A 24,909-nucleotide genomic window follows, 5' to 3' on the forward strand; every position below is an offset into this window, starting at 1 on the left:
TTGAATATATTCCTTTTTCCACTAGTACTCTCTTAGCGCTCCAAATGTCCAGTTGCATTTTCTACAGAAAGAGTGTTCAGATCTGCACAATCAAAAGTATGGTTTTACTCTGTTAGCTGAATGCACAGATCAGAAAGAAGTTTCACAGAATGATTCTGTGTAGTTTATATTTGGAGACATTCCTTTTTCCACTATTACCCTCTTAGCGCTCCGAATCTCCACTTGCATTTTCTACAGAAAGAGTGTTTCAGAACGGCTCAATCAAAACCAAGGTTCAACTCTTTTAGTTGAACAAACAGAACAGAACGAAGTTTCACACAATTCTTCTGTGTAGTTTTTATTTGTAGACATTCTTTTTCCCAATATAGGCCTCCTAGCGCTCAGAATGTCCAATTGCAGTTTCTACAGAAAGAGTGTTTCAGAACGGCTCAATCAAAAGTAAGGTTCAACTCTGTTAGTTGAATGCACAGAACAGAAAGAAGTTTCATACAATGCTTCTGTGTAGTTTATATTTGAACATATTCTTTTTTCCACTATACCCACTTAGCGCTACGAATGTCCAGTTGCATTTTCTACAGACAGAGTGTTTCAAAACTGCTCAATCAAAAGTATGGTTTAACTCTGTTAGCTGAATGCACAGATCAGAAAGAAGTTTCACCGAATGATTCTGTGTAGTTTATATTTGAAGACATTCCTTTTTCCACTATTACCCTCTTAGCGCTCCGAATCTCCACTTGCATTTTCTACAAAAAGAGGGTTTCATAACTGCTCAATCAAAAATATGTTTTATCTCTGTTAACTGAATTTACAGATCAGAAATAAGTTTCACAGAATGCATCTGTGTAGTTTTTATTTGAAGATATTCTTTTTCCCAATGTAGGCCTCTTAGCGCTTAGCATGTCCAATTGCAGTTTCTACAGAAAGAGTGTTTCAGAACGGCTCAATCAAAAGTAAGGTTCAACTCTGTTAGTTGAATGCACAGAACAGAAAGAATTTTCACAGAATGCTACTGTGTAGTTTATATTTGAATATATTCCTTTTTCCACTATTACCCTCTTAGCGCTCCGAATGTCCACTTGCATTTTCTACAGAAAGAGTGTTCAGAACTGTGCAATCAAAAGTATGGTTTAACTCTGTTAGCTTAATGAACATATCAGAAATAAGTTTCACACAATGCTTCTGTGTAGTTTTTATTTGAAGATATTTTTTTTCCCAATATAGGCCTCTTAGCGCTCAGAATGTCCAATTGCAGTTTCTACAGAAAGAGTGTTTCAGAAAGGCTCAATCCAAAGTAAGTTCAACTCTGTTAGTTGAATGCACAGAACAGAAAGAAGTTTCATACAATGCTTCTGTGTAGTTTATATTTGAACGTATTCTTTTTTCCACTATTACCCACTTAGCGCTACGAATGTCCAATTGCATTTTCTACAGACAGAGTGTTTCAAAACTGCTCAATCAAAAGTATGGTTTAACTCTGTTAGCTGAATGCTCAGATCAGAAAGAAGTTTCACAGAATGCTTCTGTGTAGTTTATATTTGAATATATTCCTTTTTCCACTACTACTCTCTTAGCGCTCCAAATGTCCAGTTGCATTTTCTACAGAAAGAGTGTTCAGATCTGCTCAATCAAAAGTATGGTTTAACTCTGTTAGCTGAATGCACAGATCAGAAAGAAGTTTCACAGAATAATTCTGTGTAGTTTATATTTGGAGACATTCCTTTTTCCACTATTACCCTCTTAGCGCTCCGAATCTCCACTTGCATTTTCTACAGAAAGAGTGTTTCAGAACGGCTCAATCAAAACTAAGGTTCAACTCTTTTAGTTGAACAAACAGAACAGAAAGAAGTTTCACACAATTCTTCTCTGTAGTTTTTATTTGTAGACATTCTTTTTCCCAATATAGGCCTCCTAGCGCTCAGAATGTCCAATTGCAGTTTGTACAGAAAGAGTGTTTCAGAACGGCTCAATCAAATTAAGGTTCAACTCTGTTAGTTGAATGCACAGAACAGAAAGAAGTTTATACGATGCTTCTGTGTAGTTTATATTTGAACATATTCTTTTTTCCACTATTACCCACTTAGCGCTACGAATGTCCAGTTGCATTTTCTACAGACAGAGTGTTTCAAAACTGCTCAATCAAAAGTATGGTTTAACTCTGTTAGCTGAATGCTCAGATCAGAAAGAAGTTTCACAGAATGCTTCTGTGTAGTTTATATTTGAATATATTCCTTTTTCCACTACTACGCTCTTAGCGCTCCAAATGTCCAGTTGCATTTTCTACAGAAAGAGTGTTCAGATCTGCTCAATCAAAAGTATGGTTTAACTCTGTTAGCTGAATGCACAGATCAGAAAGAAGTTTCACCGAATGATTCTGTGTAGTTTATATTTGAAGACATTCCTTTTTCCACTATTACCCTCTTAGCGCTCCGAATCTCCACTTGCATTTTCTACAAAAAGAGTGTTTCATAACTGCTCAATCAAAAATATGTTTTATCTCTGTTAACTGAATTTACAGATCAGAAATAAGTTTCACAGAATGCATCTGTGTAGTTTTTATTTGAAGATATTCTTTTTCCCAATGTAGGCCTCTTAGCGCTTAGCATGTCCAATTGCAGTTTCTACAGAAAGTGTGTTTCAGAACGGCTGAATCAAAAGTAAGGTTCAACTCTGTTAGTTGAATGCACAGAACAGAAAGAATTTTCACAGAATGCTACTGTGTAGTTTATATTTGAATATATTCCTTTTTCCACTAATACCCTCTTAGCGCTCCGAATGTCCACTTGCATTTTCTACAAAAAGAGTGTTCAGAACTTCTCAATCAAAAGTATGGTTTAACTCTGTTAGCTGAATGCACAGATCAGAAAGAAGTTTCACAGAATGATTCTGTGTAGTTTATATTTGGAGACATTCCTTTTTCCACTATTACCCTCTTAGCGCTCCGAATCTCCACTTGCATTTTCTACAGAAAGAGTGTTTCAGAACGGCTCAATCAAAACTAAGGTTCAACTCTTTTAGTTGAACAAACAGAACAGAAAGAAGTTTCACACAATTCTTCTGTGTAGTTTTTATTTGTAGACATTCTTTTTCCCAATATAGGCCTCCTAGTGCTCAAAATGTCCAATTGCAGTTGCTACAGAAAGAGTGTTTCAGAACGGCTCAATCAAATTAAGGTTCAACTCTGTTAGTTGAATGCACAGAACAGAAAGAAGTTTCATACAATGCTTCTGTGTAGTTTATATTTGAACATATTCTTTTTTCCACTATTACCCACTTAGCGCTACGAATGTCCAGTTGAATTTTCTACAGACAGAGTGTTTCAAAACTGCTCAATCAAAAGTATAGTTTAACTCTGTTAGCTGAATGCTCAGATCAGAAAGAAGTTTCACAGAATGCTTCTGTGTAGTTTATATTTGAATATATTCCTTTTTCCACTAGTACTCTCTTAGCGCTCCAAATGTCCAGTTGCATTTTCTACAGAAAGAGTGTTCAGATCTGCACAATCAAAAGTATGGTTTTACTCTGTTAGCTGAATGCACAGATCAGAAAGAAGTTTCACAGAATGATTCTGTGTAGTTTATATTTGGAGACATTCCTTTTTCCACTATTACCCTCTTAGCGCTCCGAATCTCCACTTGCATTTTCTACAGAAAGAGTGTTTCAGAACGGCTCAATCAAAACCAAGGTTCAACTCTTTTAGTTGAACAAACAGAACAGAACGAAGTTTCACACAATTCTTCTGTGTAGTTTTTATTTGTAGACATTCTTTTTCCCAATATAGGCCTCCTAGCGCTCAGAATGTCCAATTGCAGTTTCTACAGAAAGAGTGTTTCAGAACGGCTCAATCAAAAGTAAGGTTCAACTCTGTTAGTTGAATGCACAGAACAGAAAGAAGTTTCATACAATGCTTCTGTGTAGTTTATATTTGAACATATTCTTTTTTCCACTATACCCACTTAGCGCTACGAATGTCCAGTTGCATTTTCTACAGACAGAGTGTTTCAAAACTGCTCAATCAAAAGTATGGTTTAACTCTGTTAGCTGAATGCACAGATCAGAAAGAAGTTTCACCGAATGATTCTGTGTAGTTTATATTTGAAGACATTCCTTTTTCCACTATTACCCTCTTAGCGCTCCGAATCTCCACTTGCATTTTCTACAAAAAGAGGGTTTCATAACTGCTCAATCAAAAATATGTTTTATCTCTGTTAACTGAATTTACAGATCAGAAATAAGTTTCACAGAATGCATCTGTGTAGTTTTTATTTGAAGATATTCTTTTTCCCAATGTAGGCCTCTTAGCGCTTAGCATGTCCAATTGCAGTTTCTACAGAAAGAGTGTTTCAGAACGGCTCAATCAAAAGTAAGGTTCAACTCTGTTAGTTGAATGCACAGAACAGAAAGAATTTTCACAGAATGCTACTGTGTAGTTTATATTTGAATATATTCCTTTTTCCACTATTACCCTCTTAGCGCTCCGAATGTCCACTTGCATTTTCTACAGAAAGAGTGTTCAGAACTGTGCAATCAAAAGTATGGTTTAACTCTGTTAGCTTAATGAACATATCAGAAATAAGTTTCACACAATGCTTCTGTGTAGTTTTTATTTGAAGATATTTTTTTTCCCAATATAGGCCTCTTAGCGCTCAGAATGTCCAATTGCAGTTTCTACAGAAAGAGTGTTTCAGAAAGGCTCAATCCAAAGTAAGTTCAACTCTGTTAGTTGAATGCACAGAACAGAAAGAAGTTTCATACAATGCTTCTGTGTAGTTTATATTTGAACGTATTCTTTTTTCCACTATTACCCACTTAGCGCTACGAATGTCCAATTGCATTTTCTACAGACAGAGTGTTTCAAAACTGCTCAATCAAAAGTATGGTTTAACTCTGTTAGCTGAATGCTCAGATCAGAAAGAAGTTTCACAGAATGCTTCTGTGTAGTTTATATTTGAATATATTCCTTTTTCCACTACTACTCTCTTAGCGCTCCAAATGTCCAGTTGCATTTTCTACAGAAAGAGTGTTCAGATCTGCTCAATCAAAAGTATGGTTTAACTCTGTTAGCTGAATGCACAGATCAGAAAGAAGTTTCACAGAATAATTCTGTGTAGTTTATATTTGGAGACATTCCTTTTTCCACTATTACCCTCTTAGCGCTCCGAATCTCCACTTGCATTTTCTACAGAAAGAGTGTTTCAGAACGGCTCAATCAAAACTAAGGTTCAACTCTTTTAGTTGAACAAACAGAACAGAAAGAAGTTTCACACAATTCTTCTCTGTAGTTTTTATTTGTAGACATTCTTTTTCCCAATATAGGCCTCCTAGCGCTCAGAATGTCCAATTGCAGTTTGTACAGAAAGAGTGTTTCAGAACGGCTCAATCAAAAGTAAGGTTCAACTCTGTTAGTTGAATGCACAGAACAGAAAGAAGTTTATACGATGCTTCTGTGTAGTTTATATTTGAACATATTCTTTTTTCCACTATTACCCACTTAGCGCTACGAATGTCCAGTTGCATTTTCTACAGACAGAGTGTTTCAAAACTGCTCAATCAAAAGTATGGTTTAACTCTGTTAGCTGAATGCTCAGATCAGAAAGAAGTTTCACAGAATGCTTCTGTGTAGTTTATATTTGAATATATTCCTTTTTCCACTACTACGCTCTTAGCGCTCCAAATGTCCAGTTGCATTTTCTACAGAAAGAGTGTTCAGATCTGCTCAATCAAAAGTATGGTTTAACTCTGTTAGCTGAATGCACAGATCAGAAAGAAGTTTCACCGAATGATTCTGTGTAGTTTATATTTGAAGACATTCCTTTTTCCACTATTACCCTCTTAGCGCTCCGAATCTCCACTTGCATTTTCTACAAAAAGAGTGTTTCATAACTGCTCAATCAAAAATATGTTTTATCTCTGTTAACTGAATTTACAGATCAGAAATAAGTTTCACAGAATGCATCTGTGTAGTTTTTATTTGAAGATATTCTTTTTCCCAATGTAGGCCTCTTAGCGCTTAGCATGTCCAATTGCAGTTTCTACAGAAAGTGTGTTTCAGAACGGCTGAATCAAAAGTAAGGTTCAACTCTGTTAGTTGAATGCACAGAACAGAAAGAATTTTCACAGAATGCTACTGTGTAGTTTATATTTGAATATATTCCTTTTTCCACTAATACCCTCTTAGCGCTCCGAATGTCCACTTGCATTTTCTACAAAAAGAGTGTTCAGAACTTCTCAATCAAAAGTATGGTTTAACTCTGTTAGCTGAATGCACAGATCAGAAAGAAGTTTCACAGAATGATTCTGTGTAGTTTATATTTGGAGACATTCCTTTTTCCACTATTACCCTCTTAGCGCTCCGAATCTCCACTTGCATTTTCTACAGAAAGAGTGTTTCAGAACGGCTCAATCAAAACTAAGGTTCAACTCTTTTAGTTGAACAAACAGAACAGAAAGAAGTTTCACACAATTCTTCTGTGTAGTTTTTATTTGTAGACATTCTTTTTCCCAATATAGGCCTCCTAGTGCTCAAAATGTCCAATTGCAGTTGCTACAGAAAGAGTGTTTCAGAACGGCTCAATCAAAAGTAAGGTTCAACTCTGTTAGTTGAATGCAAAGAACAGAAAGAAGTTTCATACAATGCTTCTGTGTAGTTTATATTTGAACATATTCTTTTTTCCACTATTACCCACTTAGCGCTACGAATGTCCAGTTGAATTTTCTACAGACAGAGTGTTTCAAAACTGCTCAATCAAAAGTATAGTTTAACTCTGTTAGCTGAATGCTAAGATCAGAAAGAAGTTTCACAGAATGCTTCTGTGTAGTTTATATTTGAATATATTCCTTTTTCCACTAGTACTCTCTTAGCGCTCCAAATGTCCAGTTGCATTTTCTACAGAAAGAGTGTTCAGATCTGCACAATCAAAAGTATGGTTTTACTCTGTTAGCTGAATGCACAGATCAGAAAGAAGTTTCACAGAATGATTCTGTGTAGTTTATATTTGGAGACATTCCTTTTTCCACTATTACCCTCTTAGCGCTCCGAATCTCCACTTGCATTTTCTACAGAAAGAGTGTTTCAGAACGGCTCAATCAAAACCAAGGTTCAACTCTTTTAGTTGAACAAACAGAACAGAACGAAGTTTCACACAATTCTTCTGTGTAGTTTTTATTTGTAGACATTCTTTTTCCCAATATAGGCCTCCTAGCGCTCAGAATGTCCAATTGCAGTTTCTACAGAAAGAGTGTTTCAGAACGGCTCAATCAAAAGTAAGGTTCAACTCTGTTAGTTGAATGCACAGAACAGAAAGAAGTTTCATACAATGCTTCTGTGTAGTTTATATTTGAACATATTCTTTTTTCCACTATACCCACTTAGCGCTACGAATGTCCAGTTGCATTTTCTACAGACAGAGTGTTTCAAAACTGCTCAATCAAAAGTATGGTTTAACTCTGTTAGCTGAATGCACAGATCAGAAAGAAGTTTCACCGAATGATTCTGTGTAGTTTATATTTGAAGACATTCCTTTTTCCACTATTACCCTCTTAGCGCTCCGAATCTCCACTTGCATTTTCTACAAAAAGAGGGTTTCATAACTGCTCAATCAAAAATATGTTTTATCTCTGTTAACTGAATTTACAGATCAGAAATAAGTTTCACAGAATGCATCTGTGTAGTTTTTATTTGAAGATATTCTTTTTCCCAATGTAGGCCTCTTAGCGCTTAGCATGTCCAATTGCAGTTTCTACAGAAAGAGTGTTTCAGAACGGCTCAATCAAAAGTAAGGTTCAACTCTGTTAGTTGAATGCACAGAACAGAAAGAATTTTCACAGAATGCTACTGTGTAGTTTATATTTGAATATATTCCTTTTTCCACTATTACCCTCTTAGCGCTCCGAATGTCCACTTGCATTTTCTACAGAAAGAGTGTTCAGAACTGTGCAATCAAAAGTATGGTTTAACTCTGTTAGCTTAATGAACATATCAGAAATAAGTTTCACACAATGCTTCTGTGTAGTTTTTATTTGAAGATATTATTTTTCCCAATGTAGGCCTCTTAGCGCTCAGAATGTCCAATTGCATTTTCTACAGAAAGAGTGTTTCAGAACGGCTCAATCAAATGTAAGGTTCAACACTCTTAGTTGAATGCACAGAACAGAAAGAAGTTTCACAGAATGCTTCTGTGTAGTTTTTATTTGTAGATATTCTTTTTCCCAATATAGGCCTCTTAGTGCTCAGAATGTCCAATTGCACTTTCTACAGAAAGAGTGGTTCAGAAAGGCTCAATCAAAAGTAAGGTTCAACTCTTGTAGTTGAATGCACAGAACAGAAAGATGTTTCATACAATACTTCTGTGTAGTTTATATTTGAACATATTCTTTTTCCACTATTACCCACTTAGCGCTACGAATGTCCAGTTGCATTTTCTACAGACAGAGTGTTTCAAAACTGCTCAATCAAAAGTATGGTTTAAATCTGTTAGCTGAATGCTCAGATCAGAAAGAAGTTTCACAGAATGCTTCTGTGTAGTTTATATTTGAATATATTCCTTTTTCCACTACTACTCTCTTAGCGCTCCAAATGTCCAGTTGCATTTTCTACAGAAAGAGTGTTCAGATCTGCTCAATCAAAGGTATGGTTTAACTCTGTTAGCTGAATGCACAGATCAGAAAAAAGTTTCACAGAATGATTCTGTGTAGTTTATATTTGGAGACATTCCTTTTTCCACTATTACCCTCTTAGCGCTCCGAATCTCCACTTGCATTTTCTACAGAAAGAGTTTCTCAGAACGGCTCAATCAAAACTAAGGTTCAACTCTTTTAGTTGAACAAACAGAACAGAAAGAAGTTTCACACAATTCTTCTCTGTAGTTTTTATTTGTAGACATTCTTTTTCCCAATACAGGCCTCCTAGCGCTCAGAATGTCCAATTGCAGTTTCCACAGAAAGAGTGTTTCAGAACGGCTCAATCAAAAGTAAGGTTCAACTCTGTTAGTTGAATGCACAGAACAGAAAGAAGTTTCATACAATGCTTCTGTGTAGTTTATATTTGAACATATTCTTTTTTCCACTATTACCCACTTAGCGCTACGAATGTCCAGTTGCATTTTCTACAGAGAGTGTGTTTCAAAACTGCTCAATCAAAAGTATGGTTTAACTCTGTTAGCTGAATGCACAGATCAGAAAGAAGTTTCACCGAATGATTCTGTGTAGTTTATATTTGAAGACATTCCTTTTTCCACTATTACCCTCTTAGCGCTCCGAATCTCCACTTGCATTTTCTACAAAAAGAGGGTTTCATAACTGCTCAATCAAAAATATGTTTTATCTCTGTTAACTGAATTTACAGATCAGAAATAAGTTTCACAGAATGCATCTGTGTAGTTTTTATGTGAATATATTCTTTTTCCCAATGTAGGCCTCTTAGCGCTTAGCATGTCCAATTGCAGTTTCTACAGAAAGAGTGTTTCAGAACGGCTCAATCAAAAGTAAGGTTCAACTCTGTTAGTTGAATGCACAGAACAGAAAGAATTTTCACAGAATGCTACTGTGTAGTTTATATTTGAATATATTCCTTTTTCCACTATTACCCTCTTAGCGCTCCGAATGTCCACTTGCATTTTCTACAGAAAGAGTGTTCAGAACTGTGCAATCAAAAGTATGGTTTAACTCTGTTAGCTTAATGAACATATCAGAAATAAGTTTCACACAATGCTTCTGTGTAGTTTTTATTTGAAGATATTATTTTTCCCAATATAGGCCTCTTAGCGCTCAGAATGTCCAATTGCAGTTTCTACAGAAAGAGTGTTTCAGAAAGGCTCAATCAAAAGTAAGTTCAACTCTGCTAGTTGAATGCACAGAACAGAAAGAAGTTTCATACAATGCTTCTGTGTAGTTTATATTTGAACGTATTCTTTTTTCCACTATTACCCACTTAGCGCTACGAATGTCCAATTGCATTTTCTACAGACAGAGTGTTTCAAAACTGCTCAATCAAAAGTATGGTTTAACTCTGTTAGCTGAATGCTCAGATCAGAAAGAAGTTTCACAGAATGCTTCTGTGTAGTTTATATTTGAATATATTCCTTTTTCCACTACTACTCTCTTAGCGCTCCAAATGTCCAGTTGCATTTTCTACAGAAAGAGTGTTCAGATCTGCTCAATCAAAAGTATGGTTTAACTCTGTTAGCTGAATGCACAGATCAGAAAGAAGTTTCACAGAATAATTCTGTGTAGTTTATATTTGGAGACATTCCTTTTTCCACTATTACCCTCTTAGCGCTCCGAATCTCCACTTGCATTTTCTACAGAAAGAGTGTTTCAGAACGGCTCAATCAAAACTAAGGTTCAACTCTTTTAGTTGAACAAACAGAACAGAAAGAAGTTTCACACAATTCTTCTGTGTAGTTTTTATTTGTAGACATTCTTTTTCCCAATATAGGCCTCCTAGCGCTCAGAATGTCCAATTGCAGTTTGTACAGAAAGAGTGTTTCAGAACGGCTCAATCAAAAGTAAGGTTCAACTCTGTTAGTTGAATGCACAGAACAGAAAGAAGTTTATACGATGCTTCTGTGTAGTTTATATTTGAACATATTCTTTTTTCCACTATTACCCACTTAGCGCTACGAATGTCCAGTTGCATTTTCTACAGACAGAGTGTTTCAAAACTGCTCAATCAAAAGTATGGTTTAACTCTGTTAGCTGAATGCTCAGATCAGAAAGAAGTTTCACAGAATGCTTCTGTGTAGTTTATATTTGAATATATTCCTTTTTCCACTACTACGCTCTTAGCGCTCCAAATGTCCAGTTGCATTTTCTACAGAAAGAGTGTTCAGATCTGCTCAATCAAAAGTATGGTTTAACTCTGTTAGCTGAATGCACAGATCAGAAAGAAGTTTCACCGAATGATTCTGTGTAGTTTATATTTGAAGACATTCCTTTTTCCACTATTACCCTCTTAGCGCTCCGAATCTCCACTTGCATTTTCTACAAAAAGAGTGTTTCATAACTGCTCAATCAAAAATATGTTTTATCTCTGTTAACTGAATTTACATATCAGAAATAAGTTTCACAGAATGCATCTGTGTAGTTTTTATTTGAAGATATTCTTTTTCCCAATGTAGGCCTCTTAGCGCTTAGCATGTCCAATTGCAGTTTCTACAGAAAGTGTGTTTCAGAACGGCTGAATCAAAAGTAAGGTTCAACTCTGTTAGTTGAATGCACAGAACAGAAAGAATTTTCACAGAATGCTACTGTGTAGTTTATATTTGAATATATTCCTTTTTCCACTAATACCCTCTTAGCGCTCCGAATGTCCACTTGCATTTTCTACAAAAAGAGTGTTCAGAACTTCTCAATCAAAAGTATGGTTTAACTCTGTTAGCTGAATGCACAGATCAGAAAGAAGTTTCACAGAATGATTCTGTGTAGTTTATATTTGGAGACATTCCTTTTTCCACTATTACCCTCTTAGCGCTCCGAATCTCCACTTGCATTTTCTACAGAAAGAGTGTTTCAGAACGGCTCAATCAAAACTATGGTTCAACTCTTTTAGTTGAACAAACAGAACAGAAAGAAGTTTCACACAATTCTTCTGTGTAGTTTTTATTTGTAGACATTCTTTTTCCCAATATAGGCCTCTTAGCGCTCAGAATGTCCAATTGCAGTTTCTACAGAAAGAGTGTTTCAGAACGGCTCAATCAAAAGTAAGGTTCAACTCTGTTAGTTGAATGCACAGAACAGAAAGAAGTTTCATACAATGCTTCTGTGTAGTTTATATTTGAACATATTCTTTTTTCCACTATTACCCACTTAGCGCTACGAATATCCAGTTGAATTTTCTACAGACAGAGTGTTTCAAAACTGCTCAATCAAAAGTATGGTTTAACTCTGTTAGCTGAATGCTCAGATCAGAAATAAGTTTCACAGAATGCTTCTGTGTAGTTTATATTTGAATATATTCCTTTTTCCACTACTACGCTCTTAGCGCTCCAAATGTCCAGTTGCATTTTCTACAGAAAGAGTGTTCAGATCTGCTCAATCAAAAGTATGGTTTAACTCTGTTAGCTGAATGCACAGATCAGAAAGAAGTTTCACCGAATGATTCTGTGTAGTTTATATTTGAAGACATTCCTTTTTCCACTATTACCCTCTTAGCGCTCCGAATCTCCACTTGCATTTTCTACAAAAAGTGTGTTTCATAACTGCTCAATCAAAAATATGTTTTATCTCTGTTAACTGAATTTACAGATCAGAAATAAGTTTCACAGAATGCATCTGTGTAGTTTTTATTTGAAGATATTCTTTTTCCCAAAGTAGGCCTCTTAGCGCTTAGCATGTCCAATTGCAGTTTCTACAGAAAGAGTGTTTCAGAATGGCGCAATGAAAAGTAAGGTTCAACTCTGTTAGTTGAATGCACAGAACAGAAAGAATTTTCACAGAATGCTACTGTGTAGTTTATATTTGAATATATTCCTTTTTCCACTATTACCCTCTTAGCGCTCCGAATGTCCACTTGCATTTTCTACAGAAAGAGTGTTCAGAACTGTGCAATCAAAAGTATGGTTTAACTCTGTTAGCTTAATGAACATATCAGAAATAAGTTTCACACAATGCTTCTGTGTAGTTTTTATTTGAAGATATTATTTTTCCCAATGTAGGCCTCTTAGCGCTCAGAATGTCCAATTGCATTTTCTACAGAAAGAGTGTTTCAGAACGGCTCAATCAAATGTAAGGTTCAACTCTCTTAGTTGAATGCACAGAACAGAAAGAAGTTTCACAGAATGCTTCTGTGTAGTTTTTATTTGTAGATATTCTTTTTCCCAATATAGGCCTCTTAGTGCTCAGAATGTCCAATTGCACTTTCTACAGAAAGAGTGTTTCAGAAAGGCTCAATCAAAAGTAAGGTTCAACTCTTGTAGTTGAATGCACAGAACAGAAAGAAGTTTCATACAATACTTCTGTGTAGTTTATATTTGAACATATTCTTTTTTCCACTATTACCCACTTAGCGCTACGAATGTCCAGTTGCATTTTCTACAGACAGAGTGTTTCAAAACTGCTCAATCAAAAGTATGGTTTAAATCTGTTAGCTGAATGCTCAGATCAGAAAGAAGTTTCACAGAATGCTTCTGTGTAGTTTGTATTTGAATATATTCCTTTTTCCACTACTACTCTCTCAGCGCTCCAAATGTCCAGTTGCATTTTCTACAGAAAGAGTGTTCAGATCTGCTCTATCAAAAGTATGGTTTAACTCTGTTAGCTGAATGCACAGATCAGAAAAAAGTTTCACAGAATGATTCTGTGTAGTTTATATTTGGAGACATTCCTTTTTCCACTATTACCCTCTTAGCGCTCCGAATCTCCACTTGCATTTTCTACAGAAAGAGTTTCTCAGAACGGCTCAATCAAAACTAAGGTTCAACTCTTTTAGTTGAACAAACAGAACAGAAAGAAGTTTCACACAATTCTTCTCTGTAGTTTTTATTTGTAGACATTCTTTTTCCCAATATAGGCCTCCTAGCGCTCAGAATGTCCAATTGCAGTTTCCACAGAAAGAGTGTTTCAGAACGGCTCAATCAAAAGTAAGGTTCAACTCTGTTAGTTGAATGCACAGAACAGAAAGAAGTTTCATACAATGCTTCTGTGTAGTTTATATTTGAACATATTCTTTTTTCCACTATTACCCACTTAGCGCTACGTATGTCCAGTTGCATTTTCTACAGAGAGTGTGTTTCAAAACTGCTCAATCAAAAGTATGGTTTAACTCTGTTAGCTGAATGCACAGATCAGAAAGAAGTTTCACCGAATGATTCTGTGTAGTTTATATTTGAAGACATTCCTTTTTCCACTATTACCCTCTTAGCGCTCCGAATCTCCACTTGCATTTTCTACAAAAAGAGGGTTTCCTAACTGCTCAATCAAAAATATGTTTTATCTCTGTTAACTGAATTTACAGATCAGAAATAAGTTTCACAGAATGCATCTGTGTAGTTTTTATTTGAAGATATTCTTTTTCCCAATGTAGGCCTCTTAGCGCTTAGCATGTCCAATTGCAGTTTCTACAGAAAGAGTGTTTCAGAACGGCACAATCAAAAGTAAGGTTCAACTCTGTTAGTTGAATGCACAGAACAGAAAGAATTTTCACAGAATGCTACTGTGTAGTTTATATTTGAATATATTCCTTTTTCCACTATTACCCTCTTAGCGCTCCGAATGTCCACTTGCATTTTCTACAGAAAGAGTGTTCAGAACTGTGCAATCAAAAGTATGGTTTAACTCTGTTAGCTTAATGAACATATCAGAAATAAGTTTCACACAATGCTTCTGTGTAGTTTTTATTTGAAGATATTATTTTTCCCAATATAGGCCTCTTAGCGCTCAGAATGTCCAATTGCAGTTTCTACAGAAAGAGTGTTTCAGAAAGGCTCAATCAAAAGTAAGTTCAACTCTGTTAGTTGAATGCACAGAACAGAAAGAAGTTTCATACAATGCTTCTGTGTAGTTTATATTTGAACGTATTCTTTTTTCCACTATTACCCACTTAGCGCTACGAATGTCCAATTGCATTTTCTACAGACAGAGTGTTTCAAAACTGCTCAATCAAAAGTATGGTTTAACTCTGTTAGCTGAATGCTCAGATCAGAAAGAAGTTTCACAGAATGCTTCTGTGTAGTTTATATTTGAATATATTCCTTTTTCCACTACTACTCTCTTAGCGCTCCAAATGTCCAGTTGCATTTTCTACAGAAAGAGTGTTCAGATCTGCTCAATCAAAAGTATGGTTTAACTCTGTTAGCTGAATGCACAGATCAGAAAGAAGTTTCACAGAATAATTCTGTGTAGTTTATATTTGGAGACATTCCTTTTTCCACTATTACCCTCTTAGCGCTCCGAATCTCCACTTGCATTTTCTACAGAAAGAGTGTTTCAGAACGGCTCAATCAAAACTAAGGTTCAACTCTTTTAGTTGAACAAACAGAACAGAAAGAAGTTTCACACAATTCTTCTCTGTAGTTTTTATTTGTAGACATTCTTTTTCCCAATATAGGCCTCCTAGCGCTCAGAATGTCCAATTGCAGTTTGTACAGAAAGAGTGTTTCAGAACGGCTCAATCAAAAGTAAGGTTCAACTCTGTTAGTTGAATGCACAGAACAGAAAGAAGTTTATACGATGCTTCTGTGTAGTTTATATTTGAACATATTCTTTTTTCCACTATTACCCACTTAGCGCTACGAATGTCCAGTTGCATTTTCTACAGACAGAGTGTTTCAAAACTGCTCAATCAAAAGTATGGTTTAACTCTGTTAGCTGAATGCTCAGAAAAGAAAGAAGTTTCACAGAATGCTTCTGTGTAGTTTATATTTGAATATATTCCTTTTTCCACTACTACGCTCTTAGCGCTCCAAATGTCCAGTTGCATTTTCTACAGAAAGAGTGTTCAGATCTGCTCAATCAAAAGTATGGTTTAACTCTGTTAGCTGAATGCACAGATCAGAAAGAAGTTTCACCGAATGATTCTGTGTAGTTTATATTTGAAGACATTCCTTTTTCCACTATTACCCTCTTAGCGCTCCGAATCTCCACTTGCATTTTCTACAAAAAGAGTGTTTCATAACTGCTCAATCAAAAATATGTTTTATCTCTGTTAACTGAATTTACATATCAGAAATAAGTTTCACAGAATGCATCTGTGTAGTTTTTATTTGAAGATATTCTTTTTCCCAATGTAGGCCTCTTAGCGCTTAGCATGTCCAATTGCAGTTTCTACAGAAAGTGTGTTTCAGAACGGCTGAATCAAAAGTAAGGTTCAACTCTGTTATTTGAATGCACAGAACAGAAAGAATTTTCACAGAATGCTACTGTGTAGTTTATATTTGAATATATTCCTTTTTCCACTAATACCCTCTTAGCGCTCCGAATGTCCACTTGCATTTTCTACAAAAAGAGTGTTCAGAACTTCTCAATCAAAAGTATGGTTTAACTCTGTTTGCTGAATGCACAGATCAGAAAGAAGTTTCACAGAATGATTCTGTGTAGTTTATATTTGGAGACATTCCTTTTTCCACTATTACCCTCTTAGCGCTCCGAATCTCCACTTGCATTTTCTACAGAAAGAGTGTTTCAGAACGGCTCAATCAAAACTATGGTTCAACTCTTTTAGTTGAACAAACAGAACAGAAAGAAGTTTCACACAATTCTTCTGTGTAGTTTTTATTTGTAGACATTCTTTTTCCCAATATAGGCCTCTTAGCGCTCAGAATGTCCAATTGCAGTTTCTACAGAAAGAGTGTTTCAGAACGGCTCAATCAAAAGTAAGGTTCAACTCTGTTAGTTGAATGCACAGAACAGAAAGAAGTTTCATACAATGCTTCTGTGTAGTTTATATTTGAACATATTCTTTTTTCCACTATTACCCACTTAGCGCTACGAATATCCAGTTGAATTTTCTACAGACAGAGTGTTTCAAAACTGCTCAATCAAAAGTATGGTTTAACTCTGTTAGCTGAATGCTCAGATCAGAAATAAGTTTCACAGAATGCTTCTGTGTAGTTTATATTTGAATATATTCCTTTTTCCACTACTACGCTCTTAGCGCTCCAAATGTCCAGTTGCATTTTCTACAGAAAGAGTGTTCAGATCTGCTCAATCAAAAGTATGGTTTAACTCTGTTAGCTGAATGCACAGATCAGAAAGAAGTTTCACCGAATGATTCTGTGTAGTTTATATTTGAAGACATTCCTTTTTCCACTATTACCCTCTTAGCGCTCCGAATCTCCACTTGCATTTTCTACAAAAAGTGTGTTTCATAACTGCTCAATCAAAAATATGTTTTATCTCTGTTAACTGAATTTACAGATCAGAAATAAGTTTCACAGAATGCATCTGTGTAGTTTTTATTTGAAGATATTCTTTTTCCCAAAGTAGGCCTCTTAGCGCTTAGCATGTCCAATTGCAGTTTCTACAGAAAGAGTGTTTCAGAATGGCTCAATCAAAAGTAAGGTTCAACTCTGTTAGTTGAATGCACAGAACAGAAAGAATTTTCACAGAATGCTACTGTGTAGTTTATATTTGAATATATTCCTTTTTCCACTATTACCCTCTTAGCGCTCCGAATGTCCACTTGCATTTTCTACAGAAAGAGTGTTCAGAACTGTGCAATCAAAAGTATGGTTTAACTCTGTTAGCTTAATGAACATATCAGAAATAAGTTTCACACAATGCTTCTGTGTAGTTTTTATTTGAAGATATTATTTTTCCCAATGTAGGCCTCTTAGCGCTCAGAATGTCCAATTGCATTTTCTACAGAAAGAGTGTTTCAGAACGGCTCAATCAAATGTAAGGTTCAACTCTCTTAGTTGAATGCACAGAACAGAAAGAAGTTTCACAGAATGCTTCTGTGTAGTTTTTATTTGTAGATATTTTTTTCCCAATATAGGCCTCTTAGTGCTCAGAATGTCCAATTGCACTTTCTACAGAAAGACTGTTTCAGAAAGGCTCAATCAAAAGTAAGGTTCAACTCTTGTAGTTGAATGCACAGAACAGAAAGAAGTTTCATACAATACTTCTGTGTAGTTTATATTTGAACATATTCTTTTTTCCACTATTACCCACTTAGCGCTACGAATGTCCAGTTGCATTTTCTACAGACAGAGTGTTTCAAAACTGCTCAATCAAAAGTATGGTTTAAATCTGTTAGCTGAATGCTCAGATCAGAAAGAAGTTTCACAGAATGCTTCTGTGTAGTTTATATTTGAATATATTCCTTTTTCCACTACTACTCTCTTAGCGCTCCAAATGTCCAGTTGCATTTTCTACAGAAAGAGTGTTCAGATCTGCTCTATCAAAAGTATGGTTTAACTCTGTTAGCTGAATGCACAGATCAGAAAAAAGTTTCACAGAATGATTCTGTGTAGTTTATATTTGGAGACATTCCTTTTTCCACTATTACCCTCTTAGCGCTCCGAATCTCCACTTGCATTTTCTACAGAAAGAGTTTCTCAGAACGGCTCAATCAAAACTAAGGTTCAACTCTTTTAGTTGAACAAACAGAACAGAAAGAATTTTCACACAATTCTTCTCTGTAGTTTTTATTTGTAGACATTCTTTTTCCCAATATAGGCCTCCTAGCGCTCAGAATGTCCAATTGCAGTTTCCACAGAAAGAGTGTTTCAGAACGGCTCAATCAAAATTAAGGTTCAACTCTGTTAGTTGAATGCACAGAACAGAAAGAAGTTTCATACAATGCTTCTGTGTAGTTTATATTTGAACATATTCTTTTTTCCACTATTACCCACTTAGCGCTACGAATGTCCAGTTGCATTTTCTACAGAGAGTGTGTTTCAAAACTGCTCAATCAAAAGTATGGTTTAACTCTGTTAGCTGAATGCTCAGATCAGAAAGAAGTTTCACAGAATGCTTCTGTGTAGTTTATATTTGAATATATTCCTTTTTCCACTACTACGCTCTTAGCGCTCCAAATGTCCAGTTGCATTTTCTACAGAAAGAGTGTTCAGATCTGCTCAATCAAAAGTATGGTTTAACTCTGTTAGCTGAATGCACAGATCAGAAAGAAGTTTCACCGAATGATTCTGTGTAGTTTATATTTGAAGACATTCCTTTTTCCACTATTACCCTCTTAGCGCTCCGAATCTCCACTTGCATTTTCTACAAAAAGAGTGTTTCATAACTGCTCAATCAAAAATATGTTTTATCTCTGTTAACTGAATTTACAGATCAGAAATAAGTTTCACAGAATGCATCTGTGTAGTTTTTATTTGAAGATATTCTTTTTCCCAATGTAGGCCTCTTAGCGCTTAGCATGTCCAATTGCAGTTTCTACAGAAAGAGTGTTTCAGAACGGCTGAATCAAAAGTAAGGTTCAACTCTGTTAGTTGAATGCACAGAACAGAAAGAATTTTCACAGAATGCTACTGTGTAGTTTATATTTGAATATATTCCTTTTTCCACTATTACCCTCTTTGCGCTCCGAATGTCCACTTGCATTTTCTACAGAAAGAGTGTTCAGAACTGCGCAATCAAAAGTATGGTTTAACTCTGTTAGCTTAATGAACATATCAGAAATAAGTTTCACAAAATGCTTCTGTGTAGTTTTTATTTGAAGATATTATTTTTCCCAATATAGGCCTCTTAGCGCTCAGAATGTCCAATTGCAGTTTCTACAGAAAGAGTGTTTCAGAAAGGATCAATCAAAAGTAAGGTTCAACTCTGTTAGTTGAATGCACAGAACAGAAAGAAGTTTCATACAATGCTTCTGTGTAGTTTATATTTAAACATATTCTTTTTTCCACTATTACCCACTTAGCGCTACGAATGTCCAGTTGCATTTTCTACAGACAGAGTGTTTCAAAACTGCTCAATCAAAAGTATGGTTTAACTCTGTTAGCTGAATGCTCAGATCAGAATGAAGTTTCACAGAATGCTTCTGTGTAGTTTATATTTAAATATATTCCTTTTTCCACTACTACTCTCTTAGCGCTCCAAATGTCCAGTTGCATTTTCTACAGAAAGAGTGTTCAGATCTCCTCAATCAAAAGTATGGTTTAAATCTGTTAGCTGAATGCACAGATCAGAAAGAAGTTTCACAGAATGATTCTGTGTAGTTTATATTTGGAGACATTCCTTTTTCCACTATTACCCTCTTAGCGCTCCGAATCTCCAATTGCATTTTCTACAGAAAGAGTGTTTCAGAACGGCTCAATCAAAACTAAGGTTCAACTCTTTTAGTTGAACAAACAGAACAGAAAGAAGTTTCACACAATTCTGCTGTGTAGTTTTTATTTGTAGACATTCTTTTTCCCAATATAGGCCTCCTAGCGCTCAAAATGTCCAATTGCAGTTTCTACAGAAAGAGTGTTTCAGAACGGGTCAATCAAAAGTAAGGTTCAACTCTGTTAGTTGAATGCACAGAACAGAAAGAAGTTTCATACAATGCTTCTGTGTAGTTTATATTTGAACATATTCTTTTTTCCACTATTACCCACTTAGCGCTACGAATGTCCAGTTGCATTTTCTACAGACAGAGTGTTTCAAAACTGCTCAATCAAAAGTATGGTTTAACTCTGTTAGCTGAATGCTCAGATCAGAAAGAAGTTTCACAGAATGCTTCTGTGTAGTTTATATTTGAATATATTCCTTTTTCCACTACTACTCTCTTAGCGCTCCAAATGTCCAGTTGCATTTTCTACAGAAAGAGTGTTCAGATCTGCTCAATCAAAAGTATGGTTTAACTCTGTTAGCTGAATGCACAGATCAGAAAGAAGTTTCACAGAATGATTCTGTGTAGTTTATATTTGGAGACATTCCTTTTTCCACTATTACCCTCTTAGCGCTCCGAATCTCCACTTGCATTTTCTACAGAAAGAGTGTTTCAGAACGGCTCAATCAAAACTAAGGTTCAACTCTTTTAGTTGAACAAACAGAACAGAAAGAAGTTTCACAAAATTCTTCTGTGTAGTTTTTATTTGTAGACATTCTTTTTCCCAATATAGGCCTCCTAGCGCTCAAAATGTCCAATTGCAGTTTCTACAGAAAGAGTGTTTCAGAACGGCTCAATCAAAAGTAAGGTTCAACTCTGTTAGTTGAATGCACAGAACAGAAAGAAGTTTCATACAATGCTTCTGTGTAGTTTATATTTGAACATATTCTTTTTTCCACTATTACCCACTTAGCGCTACGAATGTCCAGTTGAATTTTCTACTGACACAGTGTTTCAAAACTGCTCAATCAAAAGTATAGTTTAACTCTGTTAGCTGAATGCTCAGATCAGAAAGAAGTTTCACAGAATGCTTTTGTGTAGTTTATATTTGAATATATTCCTTTTTCCACTAGTACTCTCGTAGCGCTCCAAATGTCCAGTTGCATTTTCTACAGAAAGAGTGTTCAGATCTGCTCAATCAAAAGTATGGCTTAACTCTGTTAGCTGAATGCACAGATCAGAAAGAAGTTTCACAGAATGATTCTGTGTAGTTTATATTTGGAGACATTCCTTTTTCCACTATTACCCTCTTAGCGCTCCGAATCTCCACTTGCATTTTCTACAGAAAGAGTGTTTCAGAACGGCTCAATCAAAACTAAGGTTCAACTCTTTTAGTTGAACAAACAGAACAGAACGAAGTTTCACACAATTCTTCTGTGTAGTTTTTATTTGTAGACATTCTTTTTCCCAATATAGGCCTCCTAGCGCTCAGAATGTCCAATTGCAGTTTCTACAGAAAGAGTGTTTCAGAACGGCTCAATCAAAAGTAAGGTTCAACTCTGTTAGTTGAATGCACAGAACAGAAAGTAGTTTCATACAATGCTTCTGTGTAGTTTATATTTGAACATATTCTTTTTTCCACTATACCCACTTAGCGCTACGAATGTCCAGTTGCATTTCCTACAGACAGAGTGTTTCAAAACTGCTCAATCAAAAGTATGGTTTAACTCTGTTAGCTGAATGCTCAGATCAGAAAGAAGTTTCACAGAATGCTTCTGTGTTGTTTATATTTGAATATATTCCTTTTTCCACTACTACGCTCTTAGCGCTCCAAATGTCCAGTTGCATTTTCTACAGAAAGAGTGTTCTGATCTGCTCAATCAAAAGTATGGTTTAACTCTGTTAGCTGAATGCACAGATCAGAAAGAAGTTTCACCGAATGATTCTGTGTAGTTTATATTTGAAGACATTCCTTTTTCCACTATTACCCTCTTAGCGCTCCGAATCTCCACTTTCATTTTCTACAAAAAGAGGGTTTCATAACTGCTCAATCAAAAATATGTTTTATCTCTGTTAACTGAATTTACAGATCAGAAATAAGTTTCACAGAATGCATCTGTGTAGTTTTTATTTGAAGATATTCTTTTTCCCAATATAGGCCTCTTAGCGCTTAGCATGTCCAATTGCAGTTTCTACAGAAAGAGTGTTTCAGAACGGCTCAATCAAAAGTAAGGTTCAACTCTGTTAGTTGAATGCACAGAACAGAAAGAATTTTCACAGAATGCTACTGTGTAGTTTATATTTGAATATATTCCTTTTTCCACTATTACCCTCTTAGCGCTCCGAATATCCACTTGCATTTTCTACAGAAAGAGTGTTCAGAACTGTGCAATCAAAAGTATGGTTTAACTCTGTTAGCTTAATGAACATATCAGAAATAAGTTTCACACAATGCTTCTGTGTAGTTTTTATTTGAAGATATTATTTTTCCCAATATAGGCCTCTTAGCGCTCAGAATGTCCAATTGCAGTTTCTACAGAAAGAGAGTTTCAGAAAGGCTCAATCAAAAGTAAAGTTCAACTCTGTTAATTGAATGCACAGAACAGAAAGAAGTTTCATACAATGCTTCTTTGTAGTTTATATTTGAACATATTCTTTTTTCCACTATTACCCACTTAGCGCTACGAATGTCCAGTTGCATTTTCTACAGACAGAGTGTTTCAAAACTGCTCAATCAAAAGTATGGTTTAACTCTGTTAGCTGAATGCTCAGATCAGAAAGAAGTTTCACAGAATGCTTCTGTGTAGTTTATATTTGAATATATTCCTTTTTCCACTAGTACTCTCTTAGCGCTCCAAATATCCAGTTGCATTTTCTACAGAAAGAGTGTTCAGATCTGCTCAATCAAAAGTATGGTTTAACTCTGTTAGCTGAATGCACAGATCAGAAAGAAGTTTCACAGAATGATTCTGTGTAGTTTATATTTGGAGACATTCCTTTTTCCACTATTACCCTCTTAGCGCTCCGAATCTCCACTTGCATTTTCTACAGAAAGAGTGTTTCAGAACGGCTCAATCAAAACTAAGGTTCAACTCTTTTAGTTGAACAAACAGAACAGAAAGTAGTTTCACACAATTCTTCTGTGTAGTTTTTATTTGTAGACATTCTTTTTCCCAATATAGGCCTCCTAGCGCTCAGAATGTCCAATTGCAGTTTCTACAGAAAGAGTGTTTCAGAACGGCTCAATCAAAAGTAAGGTTCAACTCTGTTAGTTGAATGCACAGAACAGAAAGAAGTTTCATACAATGCTTCTGTGTAGTTTATATTTGAACATATTCTTTTTTCCACTATTACCCACTTAGCGCTACGAATGTCCAGATGCATTTTCTACAGACAGAGTGTTTCAAAACTGCTCAATCAAAAGTATGGTTTAACTCTGTTAGCTGAATGCTCAGATCAGAAAGAAGTTTCACAGAATGCTTCTGTGTAGTTTATATTTGAATATATTCCTTTTTCCACTACTACGCTCTTAGCGCTCCAAATGTCCAGTTGCATTTTCTACAGAAAGAGTGTTCAGATCTGCTCAATCAAAAGTATGGTTTAACTCTGTTAGCTGAATGCACAGATCAGAAAGTAGTTTCACCGAATGATTCCTTGTAGTTTATATTTGAAGACATTCCTTTTTCCACTATTACCCTCTTAGCGCTCCGAATCTCCACTTGCATTTTCTACAAAAAGAATGTTTCATAACTGCTCAATCAAAAATATGTTTTATCTCTGTTAACTGAATTTACAGATCAGAAATAAGTTTCACAGAATGCATCGGTGTAGTTTTTATTTGAAGATATTCTTTTTCCCAATGTAGGCCTCTTAGCGCTTAGCATGTCGAATTGCAGTTTCTACAGAAAGAGTGTTTCAGAACGGCTGAATCAAAAGTAAGGTTCAACTCTGTTAGTTGAATGCACAGAACAGAAAGAATTTTCACAGAATGCTACTGTGTAGTTTATATTTGAATATATTCCTTTTTCCACTATTACCCTCTTAGCGCTCCGAATGTCCACTTGCATTTTCTACAGAAAGTGTGTTCAGAACTGCGCAATCAAAAGTATGGTTTAACTCTGTTAGCTTAATGAACATATCAGAAATAAGTTTCACACAATGCTTCTGTGTAGTTTTTATTTGAAGATATTATTTTTCCCAATAGAGGCCTCTTAGCGCTCAGAATGTCCAATTGCAGTTTCTACAGAAAGAGTGTTTCAGAAAGGCTCAATCAAAAGTAAGGTTCAACTCTGTTAGTTGAATGCACAGAACAGAAAGAAGTTTCATACAATGCTTCTGTGTAGTTTATATTTGAACATATTCTTTTTTCCACTATTGCCCACTTAGCGCTACGAATGTCCAGTTGCATTTTGTACAGACAGAGTTTTTCAAAACTGCTCAATCAAAAGTATGGTTTAACTCTGTTAGCTGAATGCTCAGATCAGATAGACGTTTCACAGAATGCTTCTGTGTAGTTTATATTTGAATATATTCCTTTTTCCACTATTACCCTCTTAGCGCTCCGAATGTCCACTTGCATTTTCTACAGAAAGAGTGTTCAGAACTGCGTAATCAAAAGTATGGTTTAACTCTGTTAGCTTAATGAACATATCAGAAATAAGTTTCACACAATGCTTCTGTGTAGTTTTTATTTGAAGATATTATTTTTCCCAATGTAGGCCTCTTAGCGCTCAGAATGTCCAATTGCATTTTCTACAGAAAGAGTGTTTCAGAACGGCTCAATCAAATGTAAGGTTCAACTCTCTTAGTTGAATGCACAGAACAGAAAGAAGTTTCACAGAATGCTTCTGTGTAGTTTTTATTTGTAGATATTTTTTTCCCAATATAGGCCTCTTAGTGCTCAGAATGTCCAATTGCACTTTCTACAGAAAGACTGTTTCAGAAAGGCTCAATCAAAAGTAAGGTTCAACTCTTGTAGTTGAATGCACAGAACAGAAAGAAGTTTCATACAATACTTCTGTGTAGTTTATATTTGAACATATACTTTTTTCCACTATTACCCACTTAGCGCTACGAATGTCCAGTTGCATTTTCTACAGACAGAGTGTTTCAAAACTGCTCAATCAAAAGTATGGTTTAAATCTGTTAGCTGAATGCTCAGATCAGAAAGAAGTTTCACAGAATGCTTCTGTGTAGTTTAT

Source organism: Symphalangus syndactylus, chromosome 13, assembly GCF_028878055.3.
Source record: "Symphalangus syndactylus isolate Jambi chromosome 13, NHGRI_mSymSyn1-v2.1_pri, whole genome shotgun sequence".
NCBI lineage: Eukaryota > Metazoa > Chordata > Mammalia > Primates > Hylobatidae > Symphalangus > Symphalangus syndactylus.